General features: G+C 56.7%; 1 long non-coding RNA gene across 1 annotated transcript; it reads right to left on the bottom strand.

Annotated features, from left to right (window-relative positions):
• Positions 1 to 6483: 6483 nt before the first annotated feature.
• LOC109497905 lies at positions 6484 to 12447 on the bottom strand. Its single transcript, XR_002740901.2, has 3 exons — positions 12045 to 12447; positions 10825 to 10921; positions 6484 to 8462 (listed from the first exon to the last, which is right to left on the bottom strand). It is a non-coding gene; the product is annotated as an uncharacterized LOC109497905 (long non-coding RNA).
• Between the last annotated feature and the right edge of the window lie 12 nt (positions 12448 to 12459).

The raw sequence follows: 12459 nt of genomic DNA, 5'->3' as shown, positions 1-12459 counted from the left end.
GCGTTCTTTTCCAAGACTGGGCCTTGTCACGTGACCGAGGGGCTAGGTAGTTTTAGTCACCGGCCAACTTAAAACGTTGTTACCAAGGTCCATTTACCGAAATTACTGTGGGGTGGCGGAACCAGGAGTGAGGGCGGCTCCCTGGCGCCCGCAGAGATGTGAACCCTGGCAGAGGGGCCGGGGCCCAGAACCTAGAGCCTTAAAGCCTGCTTGGGGTTCGCTGACGCACCAGGAAATAGTTGCTGAATCACCGGACTTAAGATGCTTGCTTTCACGGTTCCTAAAAGGCACACGGAGTATTTGAGAAACTCCGCACCTTAGACGTCATCGCTGCAGGCGCCCGAGCTGTGCGTTGCATGCGGTAGGTACGCGGAAGAGATTTGCAGCCATCTTCTAGTCCAGAAAGCCACGCGTGTGATCGTGACTCTTCTAACCAGTGTCAGGCCGCTGCGCACACGCGGTTAGAACCAGAGGTCCCCGTTTCGTTGAGCGAGGAGAGAGTAGGCCTCGTGGAGAGGACCAGTCGTCTCGCTCACTTAACGTTTTCCGGCATTGGATCGTCACGAAGTCCCAAACGGAGGTGAGAGCTTCCCCGTGAGGCGGACCTGCCACGTAGATTCCAAAGGTGGCACGTTGCTTTCACGTATGTTCCCCTCTGGTCTCGCTGGGCCTTTTCTCCTCTCTGCGTGTGACCCCGCGCTTGGCGGGAGCCGCGGACGCGGCCTGGTGGCCAGACCTTGCACGAGAGGGGCCGGGGGCCCGAGGTGGGGTCCTGCAGGCACAGGGTGGCCACACCCCTCCCTGCTCCTGCTGCGGTTGGTCTGACGCCGCGTCCTGGGGGCACAGACGCCGGGAGCGGCCTGCAAAACGTGGCCTGCTTTGTGTCCTGCGTCCGGGAGCCTCCTCAGAGCCCTCTCAGAGCCCTCTGCAGCCAAGGGTGTCTCCTGACCCCTGCCTGCCCAGCCCGTGTTCGGGGTGGCTTCGTCTGTCATGCCCCTGGACGAGCGGACGCCGTGGGTGGGATTCGGTAGGTCAAGGTGAACCCCCTGCTTACGACATCGCGTCTCGGCCGCTCTTGTGGAGCAGGGGGTTCTGCCAAGCGAGAAGCTCCTCGAGTGCCTGGTCGTGTGGGAAGGGGTCGGTTGTCACGCAGTGTCCCAGGCGCACGCTGCTCTGGTCACCGCTTGCACTGTTGTTCACTTCTTTCAGTTGATCCGCTTTTGAAAAACATGGTTGCCTTGCAAAAAAATTAGCCACCGCCATCAATTTCAAGAAAGAAAGGAAGTCTATGGAAAACGATTCTCTTTTGCCCGAGGTAACCATAAAAACTAACACAATGAAAATAAAGCAGTAAAAACGAGCCACGAAATAATACGACAGAAGGTAAAACGTACCACGTGAAGCCATCTTCAAGGGACGACGTACTGCTCTGGAAAATTCTCTCAAGGGGACGTTATTCCGTATGTTCTAGGCTGTTTGGTAGGAACTCTGCCATTTTTGGAGTGACCTGGGAAACCATTTTTTTTTTTCATTCAACCCAAATTTGATTTTGTTTAAACATTTATTTATTTTTGAGGGACGGCGCACAAGCAGGGGCGGGGCAGACAGAGCAAGAGGGAGAGGGACACCCAGAACCAGAAGCAGGCTCCAGGCTCCGAGCCTTCAGCACGGAGCCCGACGCGGGGCTCGAACCCATGAACCGGGAGATGGTGACCTGAGCTGAAGTCGGACGCTGAACCGACTGAGCCACCCAGCGGCCCGGGAGTTTGGTTTTCCTTTGAAAGGAGGGGGTTCTGTGAGAAATGAGCCAAACACATTAGGGAATGTGTGAGCCAGCGTTTTCCAAATTAAACATCCATTCATAGGTTGTGAAGTGACTGGAGTTGTTGCTACTGGTGTTTTTGTAGCGGAGCCGCATTAAAATATATTTATTTTCTTAAAAAAAAATTTTTTTTTAATGTTTATGTTTATTTTTGAGACAGAGAAAGACAGAGCATGAGCGGGGGAGGGGCAGAGAGAGAGGGAGACACAGAATCGGAAACTGGCTCCAGGCTCTGAGCCATCAGCCCAGAGCCTGACGCGGGGCTCGAACTCACGGACCGCGAGATCGTGACCTGGCTGAAGTCGGACGCTTAACCGACCAAGCCACCCAGGCGCCCCAAAATATATTTATTTTCTATTTTCCGCTACGTCGTTCGCAGTAACAGTCAGTATCGTTCGGCGTAACTTGTGCTACCGTCACACGTGTGTGCGCGTGTCTACGCATATGCATGTTCTGCACGGTCATCGTATCCCGGGCTGGGGTTTTTCTCCCTGCTACGTCTTACACGGTTTAGGACGAGTTCTTGAGGTTCAGTAACTTCAAGCAGTACCCGCCATGAGTACCAGCCGTAATGGTTTCCTTGCATTTTCCCCCCAAAACGGGAGAGAGGGACTATCGACTAAAATGTGACATTTGGAGTGTCCGCACAGCGTTGTACCTAGTGAGGAACGTGGGCTGCCCAGCGACGAATCCCAGCGCTGGCGCCCCGAGCGTGTCATCTCTACTTCTCTGAGCCCTCGTGACCGCATCTGCGGAACGGGAGACGTTAAAAGCAGCGCTCGCAGAAGACCGGCGTTGAGGATTCAGAGTTAAGGCCCACGGCACGTGCTCAGACTCTTGCTGCCACCGCTGGAACTTCCAGGTGGGATGACATCCGTGGGAAGCTTCCCTCCCCCCCCCCCCCCCCCCCCCCCCCCGGGGCCCTACAGGGACGGAAGTCACACGCTGGGCGGTCTTGGGCTCTCCGGTGCGTGTTTCAAAGCGGCCCGGCAGATGGCGCCAGCGACTCCGGCGCCTGTGTTGGGGGGGGGGGGGGCGGTTCTGTGTTCTCCTTGCACTTGTTCCGGGAAATGAGGGTTGGCTCTCCACTTGGTGGTGTCGTTAAGCTTGTCAGTGGGGTTGAAGGAGTATTTACCCCGTTAGAAAAATATTCTTTAAAACTATACACTTTATCTTTACCGAGAGTGATGGCCTCCTTAGGAGATACTGGAGTCAGTGTTTTTTCAGAGGTCCGATTCCTGACTTCTCTACTTTAAAATTCAATGCCTCCCCCCCCCACCCCCTGCGCCGTGGTTCCCTTAGGGGACATTGGGGTTTTGTTGCCTGTCGGTGTGGGCGACCCTGAGAACCCACTCACCCTTTGGCATCCCTCTGCCCTGGTTTGGGAAGGAAAGAGTAGGAAATGCAAATCTCCTTCCCAGGTGGACCCTGGTGGCCAAAAGGGCCATTTGGAGACTAACTTTGGTGCCTTTGAACCCTCTCCACCTACCTGGGCTAGTGGGTGGGAAATGCCTCCTGGCTGCAGGCTATCGGGAGCAGTTTCAGTAAGAGCACCCTGTTCCCTAGAGAGGGGCTGGGTTGACCCCCCAGAGACCCAGCGGGATCACCTGCAAAGCGAGGGTACCCCGATTTCATGGAGCTCAAGCAGCAGAAGGTGGGAGGAGGCAGGAGAGCCGGGCGGCTGTAGTTTTGAGAGTTTGGGGTTTTGGGGTTGTTTTTGTTGTTTTTGTTTTTTTTTTTTTTTTGAGAGTTTTTCATCACCACGAGGCTCACATAAGCAGAGTGAACCATTCTACAGCCTGGCGTGTGTAAGTCGTCGTGAATTTTGTGTCACTAATACGGACAAAGACTCTCGAAGGGAAGGGCTGTTTCCAAAGCAAATAAAACGCTGGTTGCATACTTCCTTAACACATGAGTCAGCCCCTCAAGAAAAGTAGCTATTTTACCAGTTTGAGTTTCTCCCCGGGGGGAGGGATGGGGGAAGGCAGCGGAGGGGAGAGAACAAAAGTGCTAAGAAGAAACTCATCCACCAGCACTGCCCGGGGCCCAGCCCACACTGCCCTCTGGGTCATCTGGGCATCGCTTCCTGCGTCCCCGGTTCTTCTCCACCGCGGGTCAGAAGCAAGAGGCCACACTCCCCGGCTTTGGAGTCTCAGCACAGATGGCCCCTGGTGTCACCGTTGCTCTGGGGCCCGGAGGGGCTGGCCGTGACACTGTGCCCGAGGGCTCCTGCCTGCCCCTGCCACACGTCTCTGCAGGACTGCGCCCCACCCCTTCCTCCAGCGCCCCGTCCGCCATCGCCTCTGATTTTGGGGTGACCTTTAAAGCCAAAGCGCCGTGGAAGTGGACTTTTCTGAGAGAACTACTTGCATGGTTTTCCCCTTGTCTTCGGATTCGTCGCGTGTTTCGCGGTGCCAGGGGTCGCTTTATCTCCTGGGACTTCGTGTGACAAGGACCCCAGTTCTTGGCCGCCTCAGCGGGACTTAGCAGGGGCCCCTTGACCAGCGTGGGAGGCCCCAAGCATGATTCTGTTCGATTGAGAGTTGCTGAAAAAGCAGAGTAGGTGCCTGTTGTGGCCCGAGCTGTGTCCCCTCCTCCAAATTCCTATGTTTAGTCCCAACCCCCAGAGCATCAAAGGCGACTGTACGGGAAGACCGGGTCTTTACAGAGGTGATGAAGTTAAATGAGGTCACCACAGGGCCGCCTGGGTGGCTCAGTCGGTTGAACGTCCGACTTCGGCTCAGGTCACAATCTCGCGGTCCGTGAGTTCGAGCCCCGCGTCGGGCTCTGTGTCGACAGCTCGGAGCCCGGAGCCTGCTTCGGGTTCTGTGTCTCCCTCTCTCTCTGCCCCTCCCCTGCTCACGCACTGTCTCCCTCTCTCAAAAATAAATAAACATTAAAAATTAAAAAATAAATAAATAAGGTCACCGGGGTGGACCCTAATCCAATATGGCTGCTGTCCTTCTAAGAAGAAATTAGGACACAGACACCCGGGAAAGACCATGTGAGGACACAGGGAGGAGACAGTCATCTGCAAGCCAAGGACAGGGGCCTCCCCCCAAAAATCACCCTGCCAGCCCCCCGGCACCTCCATCTTGGACTTCTGGCCTCCAGAACTGTGAGGAAATAAATGTCTGTCATCCATGCCCCCCAGTCTGTGGTCCTTAGTCACAGCAGCCCGAGCTGACTAGGGCAGTGTTCCCAGGGAGCCGTTTGCCTTCCAGCTGTGTGACACGGCGCCCCCTGCCCCCACCACCGCCCCAGAATAGACTCCACGTCCGTGCTGTACCTTCACTGCCACCCCCCACCCCCTAGCTCCTAGAGCCAGCCTCTGATGCACCTGCCGGGCCGCACCTGCTGGGGCAGGGTCCCGGGACCAGTGCTCACTGGGAAAACCCGGCCCCCGGGGCAGGCACCTCACTCCCACTGCAGAGAGGCTCAGCCCTCTCCCGAGCACTGGCTCTCACGGGTTTCTCGCAGCTCCGGGATTAGCCGCACAGGGTGGGGGGTGGGGCGGGGGGGAAAGAGGCTTCCATTTACAGGACGCGACTTCCTGCAAATTCCCGGCACACACACCTGCTCGCCTGCGGAGTGCCAAAAAGTAAAAAGCGTGCAGCCTCCGGCGGGGGAACTGCCCTGCTTATGATCCACGTTTCCAGATCAGCAGTGGCCACTTTTCTAAGGTGGACGGAGGCAGTGCCCCAGGTTGTCTACTGACGAAACGCCCTCATTAGCCCCACAGATGGCCGCTGCTTTCCGATCTACCGCATGTCGCAAAAGGGGCTTTGCAGCTGTGACCAGGGCTCTGGGCCTTGAGACGGGGCGATTATGCCGGTGATGGGGGGGACCATCTTCCACTCAGCAGCTGGAAGACGGGGGCAGAGGGAGGGCGTGTCACCGTGATGCAGCATGGGAGAGCTCACCCGGCTGCCGACACCTCGACTCTGGCCCACGAGACCCCTGTTGGGCTCCGACCTCCAGAGTAAGCAGAATGCGAGAATAAGTCTGTGTTACCCGGAGCCACGAAGTGTGCGTCACTCGTTACCACGACCGAAGGAACTGACGCAGAGGAGTTCTCCCCTGGGGCCCCCACGCCCACCCGGCCCGTGGACAGAATTCAGGGCCTGTGAACTTGGCGAGGGAAAAAGTCTTCCTCGGCAGAGTCCGACCGACGCGGACGAGCCGTGGACGCAGGCCACAGGCCGTGCAGCCTCAGCAGCCGCCATGACCCTGAACCTGAGCGGCCCTGAGCCACACGCACAGCACGGGTGTCCCGGCCATTTTGCCGGGTCGTCCACAACGTTGGCATCGTCCAAGCCACCGCTTGTTCTTGGTACTTTACGCGTCAACGGAAGGGCACACACGTTCCTGTATCACTTGCTCGTTTGTAAACACGTTAATAGCGTTTTTTGAATGTGCTTGTTTTCCGTGACATTTCTAGCCATTTGTTGTTTGGAACCATCTATCGGAGGAGAGGCCTCAGGTCCTGGCAGACTGCAGGGGGAGGGGGGAGGCCCAGGCCCACGCAGAAGGGAGGGCCCCTGAGAGGGGACAGGGCTGGGGGAAGCGGGGAGGGGCGCCTTTCTGTACTGGGGGGGGCGGGAGGACATCTCGAACAAAGGGATTTGGGACTCTGTCCCACAGGCAACGGGAGTCGCCCAAGGAGCACGTGTGGGAGGGCTGACAAGGTCCCCACCTCCCCACCTGGCCCAGACTGCTGCTGTGTCGGCTGGAAACTGAGGGGTGCTGGTAAAAAACCGAAAACTGCAGGAGTTTGCGTTTACTGAGCGCCTACTCGGTATGAGTTTGACCTCAGCACTTTCTGTGTCTCCCGGCCCCGCAGGAGCCCCACGAGGGAGCTGCTACCATCACGTCCATTTCATAGCCCAGGAAACCGAGGCTCGGGGAGGTGGCTGCCGGCAGGCTTGCGCTGGGTGCGCTGGGCACGGCTCACAAACGTAGGGCCGGCTCCTCCTGGCCTGCCCTCTGCTCTCTCCTCACAGCCCCGCCACTGCCTTCGCGAAGAACACGGGGTGGCTTTTTACCACGTGACGAGAAAGGAGCCTTGCAAACCTGAAACGGCGGGTAGATGGGGCTCCGCTAAAGCGTCAAAGTCTGCGGGCCTCAAGTCTCCCGCAGAGAGACTTGAGCAAATCCTTTTCGATTTGCTGTGCTGATGTTTTCTTTCAGGGTTCCTCAGGCCTCTGGTTGGGGGTGGGGTGGGTGCAGGTGGCCCGCACGCTTCTACCTCGCAGCCTGGCATGGAGACGAGGGGCAACCTTGGCTGGGATCCGCAGAAAGCCTGAGTTGCTTGGGTCTCCATTAGAATAGACAGGCTTCGGGGTTCCCCCCCCAACACCTCCAATCCCAGTCTTCTGTTCATTCATTCGTGTGTTTGCTCACTCAGTCGGCATACGTTTATTAAAGGATTTTTTTTTTAAGTTTATTTACTTACTTTGAGAGAGAGAGAGAGAGAGAGAGAGAGAGAGAGAGAGAGAGAGAGAACGAATGACGAATGAGCAGGCTCCGGGCGCTCAGGGCAGAGCCTGACGCGGGGCTCGAACTCATGAACCCTGAGATCATGACCTGATCTGAAATCAAGAGTCAGACGCTCAACCGACTGAGCCAGCCAGGCGCCCTCCTCAGCACACATTTATCATGTGCTTTCCATGTGCCGGGCCCTGGGCACGTGGCAGTGAACAAAGCAGCCAGCAGCCTCTTGGAGGTGACCTCTAGTGGGGAGACCGCCAGTCCATAGAGAGGCAAATGCAGGTGTAGGACGGCGTGGGGCAGGGACACGGGCTTCTGAGGGATGCCAGAAGAGAGGCCTGGATGCAGCCTGAGTCCCAGGCTCTGGGAGCATCCAGCTCAGCGGCCACTGATCCAAACGCCGAGCTGACCGCGTTCCGGGATGGACAGAAAACTAAAGATAGATCTGAGTCGATCCTCGGGCTGCATCCAGATGGTGCCTCCGAGACGCAGGCGGGGATGGTGAGGTCCTAGCCTGGCTGTCACTGTGGGAAAGAGCCCAGGCTCCGGAGACACCTGGGAGGGGCGCAGGGGAAGGCGGCTGCCGGTTCTGTTCCCAGTAGGGGTTGGGCAGTGAGGACGGGAATGGACATAAACTGGTGGTGTTTTAAGCAGAAGAATCCTTTCTTGGATCCCCACCTTTCCCGGCTGAGCAGCTGAAGGCCAGGGAGGCACAGGGCGGCTTCTTAGGCCTGGGGCCTGGAATGACACCCAGGAGTCCCAGGACCCCCGCGTGGCTCTGAAGACGGTTCTGAGACCCGAACGTGACAAACTGTGTGATTCCACCTGCTCAGGGCTCTGTCCTCCTCCTCTCTCCAATCGCGTTAGTCTCCCAGGGCTGCCGCAGCAAAGGAGCACACGCTGGGTGGCTGAGGACAATAGAAGGTTATTCTCTCGTGGTTCTGGAGCCAGAGGTCCAGACTCAAGGTGGCAGCAGGACTTGTACTTCCTCCGAGTGCACGAAGAAGGGAGAACCTGTTCTGCACGTGCCTTTCTCGTCATTTCTGGTGCTTCCAGGGATCACGGCGCTCCTTGGCCTGTGTGTACATCTCTTCAGTCTCCACCACTGTTGTCACACGGCCTTCTCCCTGAGTCTGCGCCTTCACATGGGCTTCCTGTAAGGACAGTAGTCACGGTATTAGGCCCCATACGAATCCGATGTGACTTTCTCTTACATTGATTAGATTGTGAAAACCTTACCTCCAAATCAGGTCGCACTCGTGGGCACCAGGGGTTAGGACTTGAACATATTTTGGGGGAGACACAATTCAACCCATGACAAGCGCACACGCCCAGGCACGGTCTCAGACAAGGGCCAATGTTTCCAGACCTGAAAGTCTGGGCCTTCCCCCTAAGACTTCCACTTAATCACTTCTCTTAACCTCTCTGAGGTCTCACCTGCGCAGCCCTCAAAATGGGGAGACAAATCTTCCTTAAATGCTGTGGGGAGAATAAAAGGGGATCATGGATTGGCCATTGTTCACTTGGTGGCCCTGGGGAAGCCACTCTGAGCCTCAGTGCCCACTGCCTTAAAACTGGGTGTACCTACATATGACAAAGGCTGTTTTGAGGTTAAATCATCTAAATTTTTTTAAATTTATTTTTGAGAGAGAGAAAGAGAGAGAGTGAGAGCAAGGGAGGAGCAGAGAGAGAGAGAGAGAGAGAGAGAGAGAGAGAGAGACAGAATCCAAAGCAGGCCCTAGGCTCTGAGCTATCAGTGCAGAGCCCGACATGGGGCTTGAACCCACGAGCCATGAGATTGTGACCTGAGCTGAAGTCAGACGTTTAACTGACAGCCACCCAGGCACCCCAAGATTAAATCATCTAATAGTAAGTCACCTAGTCAAGGACCTGACCCCAAACAGGTATGCCAGGACAAATGACCTTTATCATTAGTGGTGTGTGAGGATCGACCACATAAAAGTGCCCAGTACTCATTAGGTATAGGGCACCTGGGTGGCTCAGTTGGTTGAGTCTGACTTTGGCTCAGATCGGAATCTCATAGTTCATGAGTTCAAGCCCTGCATTGGGTTGTCAGCACAGAGCCCACTTTGGATCCTCTGTCCCTTCTCTCTTTGCCCCTCCCTCACTGTGCTCTCTGTCTCAAAAATAAAACATTAAAACATTAAATAAAACATAAAACACTAAAAAATAAACATTAAAACATTAAATAAAACATAAAACACTAAAAAATAAACATTAAAATTTTTTTAAAAAACATATGGGTGTGGGGGCGCCTTGGTGGCTCCGTTGGCTAAGCGGCCGATTTCAGCTCAGGTCATGATCTCACCATTCGTGAGTTCAAGCCCCTTGTCCTGTCCTGTGCTGACAGCTCGGAGCCTAGAGCCTGCTTTGGATTCTGTGTCTCCCTCTCTCCCGGCCCCTCCCCTGCTCACCCTCCGTCTCCCTCTCTCTCTTGCTGTCTCAAAAATAAATGAAAACTAAACAAAAAAATACATATTGGATAAACGTTAGTCGCCCTAAGCCTTTTCATTCTGTTCTCTCTGTTCCTGTCCTCCAATGGCTCTGGCTTTTACCAATTCCCACAGGCTTTCCCTGACTCTAAAGAACAGTTATCTCTTGGCCATCTTTCCTCTCCTCTTTGCTCCCTCTCACAGCCTAACCAGAAAAATTTACCTGAATATAAAACCTAATAGTCACCATTCATTCATTCGCCCTCTCTCTACTCCGCCTGAAATGTAAGCTCTTAGGGCGGTGGTGGGTCGTTACGTTGGTCTCCCATTTGCAGTGGGGAAGTGCGGCCACCCCATGGGCAGGGAGGTCGGGGATGCGGAAGCATAAGGGGGCACAGGATGAACGAGTGAACGAAACCCCACCCGGGCAAGCGCCCGGTAAGACACACATGGCCCCCGGCCCCCTGGCCCCTTCCGGGGCCGGGCAGGAGCGCGAGGTGCACGCAGCCAGCCCGCCTGGCCCGGGGTGCACAAACGCCCCGCCGGAGCCCCGCGCTTTCCCCCTTTCGGAGCCTGGGTCCCCGCCCTGGCTCGGGACCCCAGGCCCCCGCAGCGCCAGCACGTGCTAGACAGACGCCAGCCGCCCCGCGTGCAACTGCGCTCCCGTCCTGCGTGCCTCCCGGTTTTGTCCGGCGGGTCTCCGGGAGCGCGGGGGGGGGGGGGGGGGGGGCGGGGCCGCGCGCCGGAGGGCGGGGCCGCGCGCGGGCGGCTCTGGGACTTGTAGGCGGGACGCCTGGGCGGCTTGCGCCGCTGGGAAAGGCACCGCCCACCCCGCCGGAGCCCCTCGTGGCCACTGCCAGGGCGGCCGCAGAGAGGCCTTGTCTGTCACGGAAGGGGAAACTGAGACCCGGGGAAGGGACTCAGCTTGCCCGAGACCACGTGGCCGGGCAGTGGCCGCCTTCCCTGGCCTCTAGGAAAAAAATCTAGGCCACACTTTAATCAAAGTTTCCAAAGGGCTCTCTTAAAAGTGCCCCTTGTCTGGTGGAGAATTCTCCTCACCTCCATTCCGTCGTGCATTCAGTCAACAAACATTTTCCGAGGGCCCTCTGCTTGCCAGGCCTTACAGCTGGAGCAAAACATCCAGGGTCCCGCCCACCTAGCAGGAGAAAGAGGCTGTAAATGAGCAGGTGGGCAGGGGTTCGGGAAACAGGAGTACATTGAAAGAAAGAAAAAAACAAAACAAAACAGGATAGGGGTGCTTGCATGAGTTAGTCGCGTGAGGGTCTGATTTCGGCTCAGATCATGATCTCAAGTGTGGGTTCCAGACCCGCACTGGGCTCTGTGCTGACAGCTCGGAGCCTGGAGCCTGCTTTTGAGTCTGTGTCTCCCTCTTTCTCTGCCCCTCCCCTGCTTATGCTCTCTCAGAAAATAAAACGTTAAAACACACACACACACACACACACACACACACACACACACACACACACACGGGCAAGATAAAGGGCAAGTGATGAGGCAAAGGCCCCAAAGGAGGCAGGAGTGTGCCTGAGGTGCTGCAGGAACGTGTGCGAAAGGACAAGGGAGGAATTAGTTGGGACGGAGAAGTGTGTGTTTCGGGGAGACCTGCTGAAAATTGAGGGCTCCCCTCCCAGCTTAAGGGGCCTGGAGCAGAGAGGCTTGAGGGAAGGAAGGCGAGGTCAGGGTCCAGGGACTTGAGACAGTCTGTCTGGGCCTGGAGTCAAGCACCCTAGGTGGCGGGTGAAATCCTGAAAGACTAGGGAACACGACTCGCCCCGCCCCCCAACCCACCAGGTGCCACTCCCAGCCCTCCAGGCCCCACCTGTATCCCATTGTCCCAGAGGAGGCCGTAGGGTCAGGGTCAGGAGTGACCTCACTTGGAGCTGTCACCACAGCTGTGCTGGGACAGCAGAGGATCTGAGGTGCCCAGAGTCGGCCTCTGCACCAAGGTGTGACCCACCAGTGGGGGATGTTGGTGCCAGGGCCAGCTTCCAGGGCCCCAAGCTCGGAAAGGCCCCACGCTTGGTTGACTGCTCTCCTATTCGTTGAAATTCCTAACAACTCTGAACAAGTTCTTGTAGCCCGTCCTGCCTGGCGTGGAGCTCACAGAGGCTCCGGGATGGCCTGTTTCCATGTCTGGGGACAAGGACAGAGAGACAGGACTGCCCTCAGCTTGCATTTCCCCCAGGGTCGCCCACCTACAGGGAGGAATCCCTGATGTCAGCTGGAAGAGGCCAGAACAACTTCCTCTGCCCAGTCACCTCCTCCAGGGGGGGCCTCTGGGACCACTCTGGACCCTCCTGGATTGCAGATCCCTGGCTTATGTCCCTCCGGGTTGTCCACTGTATTTTTAGCGCTGACTTGTCTTATTCATAGAGGCTCCACGGAGCTAGGGCGTAAGTTCTGTGCGTCCCTGCAGCCCCCATCCTGGAGTGTCGCATGAAACGCCCTGAAAAATATTCATCGAGTGAATCATATGTGCATATAAAACAAGAATCATTTCAGCTTTTAATACATGTTGCTGTATCCCATCCCACCCTGGCTCAATAAACATGCTGACCGTCGCTGACTCTAACTCACTAGACCCCTGCGGGCACGCAGAGGGCCCCCCCGGGGACGGCCGGGCCGGCGGGGACGAGACCCTGCTCACTCAGGCTCGCGTGCGCGCCCCGCCCC

The sequence above is a fragment of the Felis catus genome, chromosome A3 (assembly GCF_018350175.1).
Source record: "Felis catus isolate Fca126 chromosome A3, F.catus_Fca126_mat1.0, whole genome shotgun sequence".
NCBI classification, from domain to species: domain Eukaryota; kingdom Metazoa; phylum Chordata; class Mammalia; order Carnivora; family Felidae; genus Felis; species Felis catus.
The sequence above is the reverse complement of the archived record's forward strand: the minus strand, read 5'-3'. Positions and strand labels throughout refer to the sequence as shown.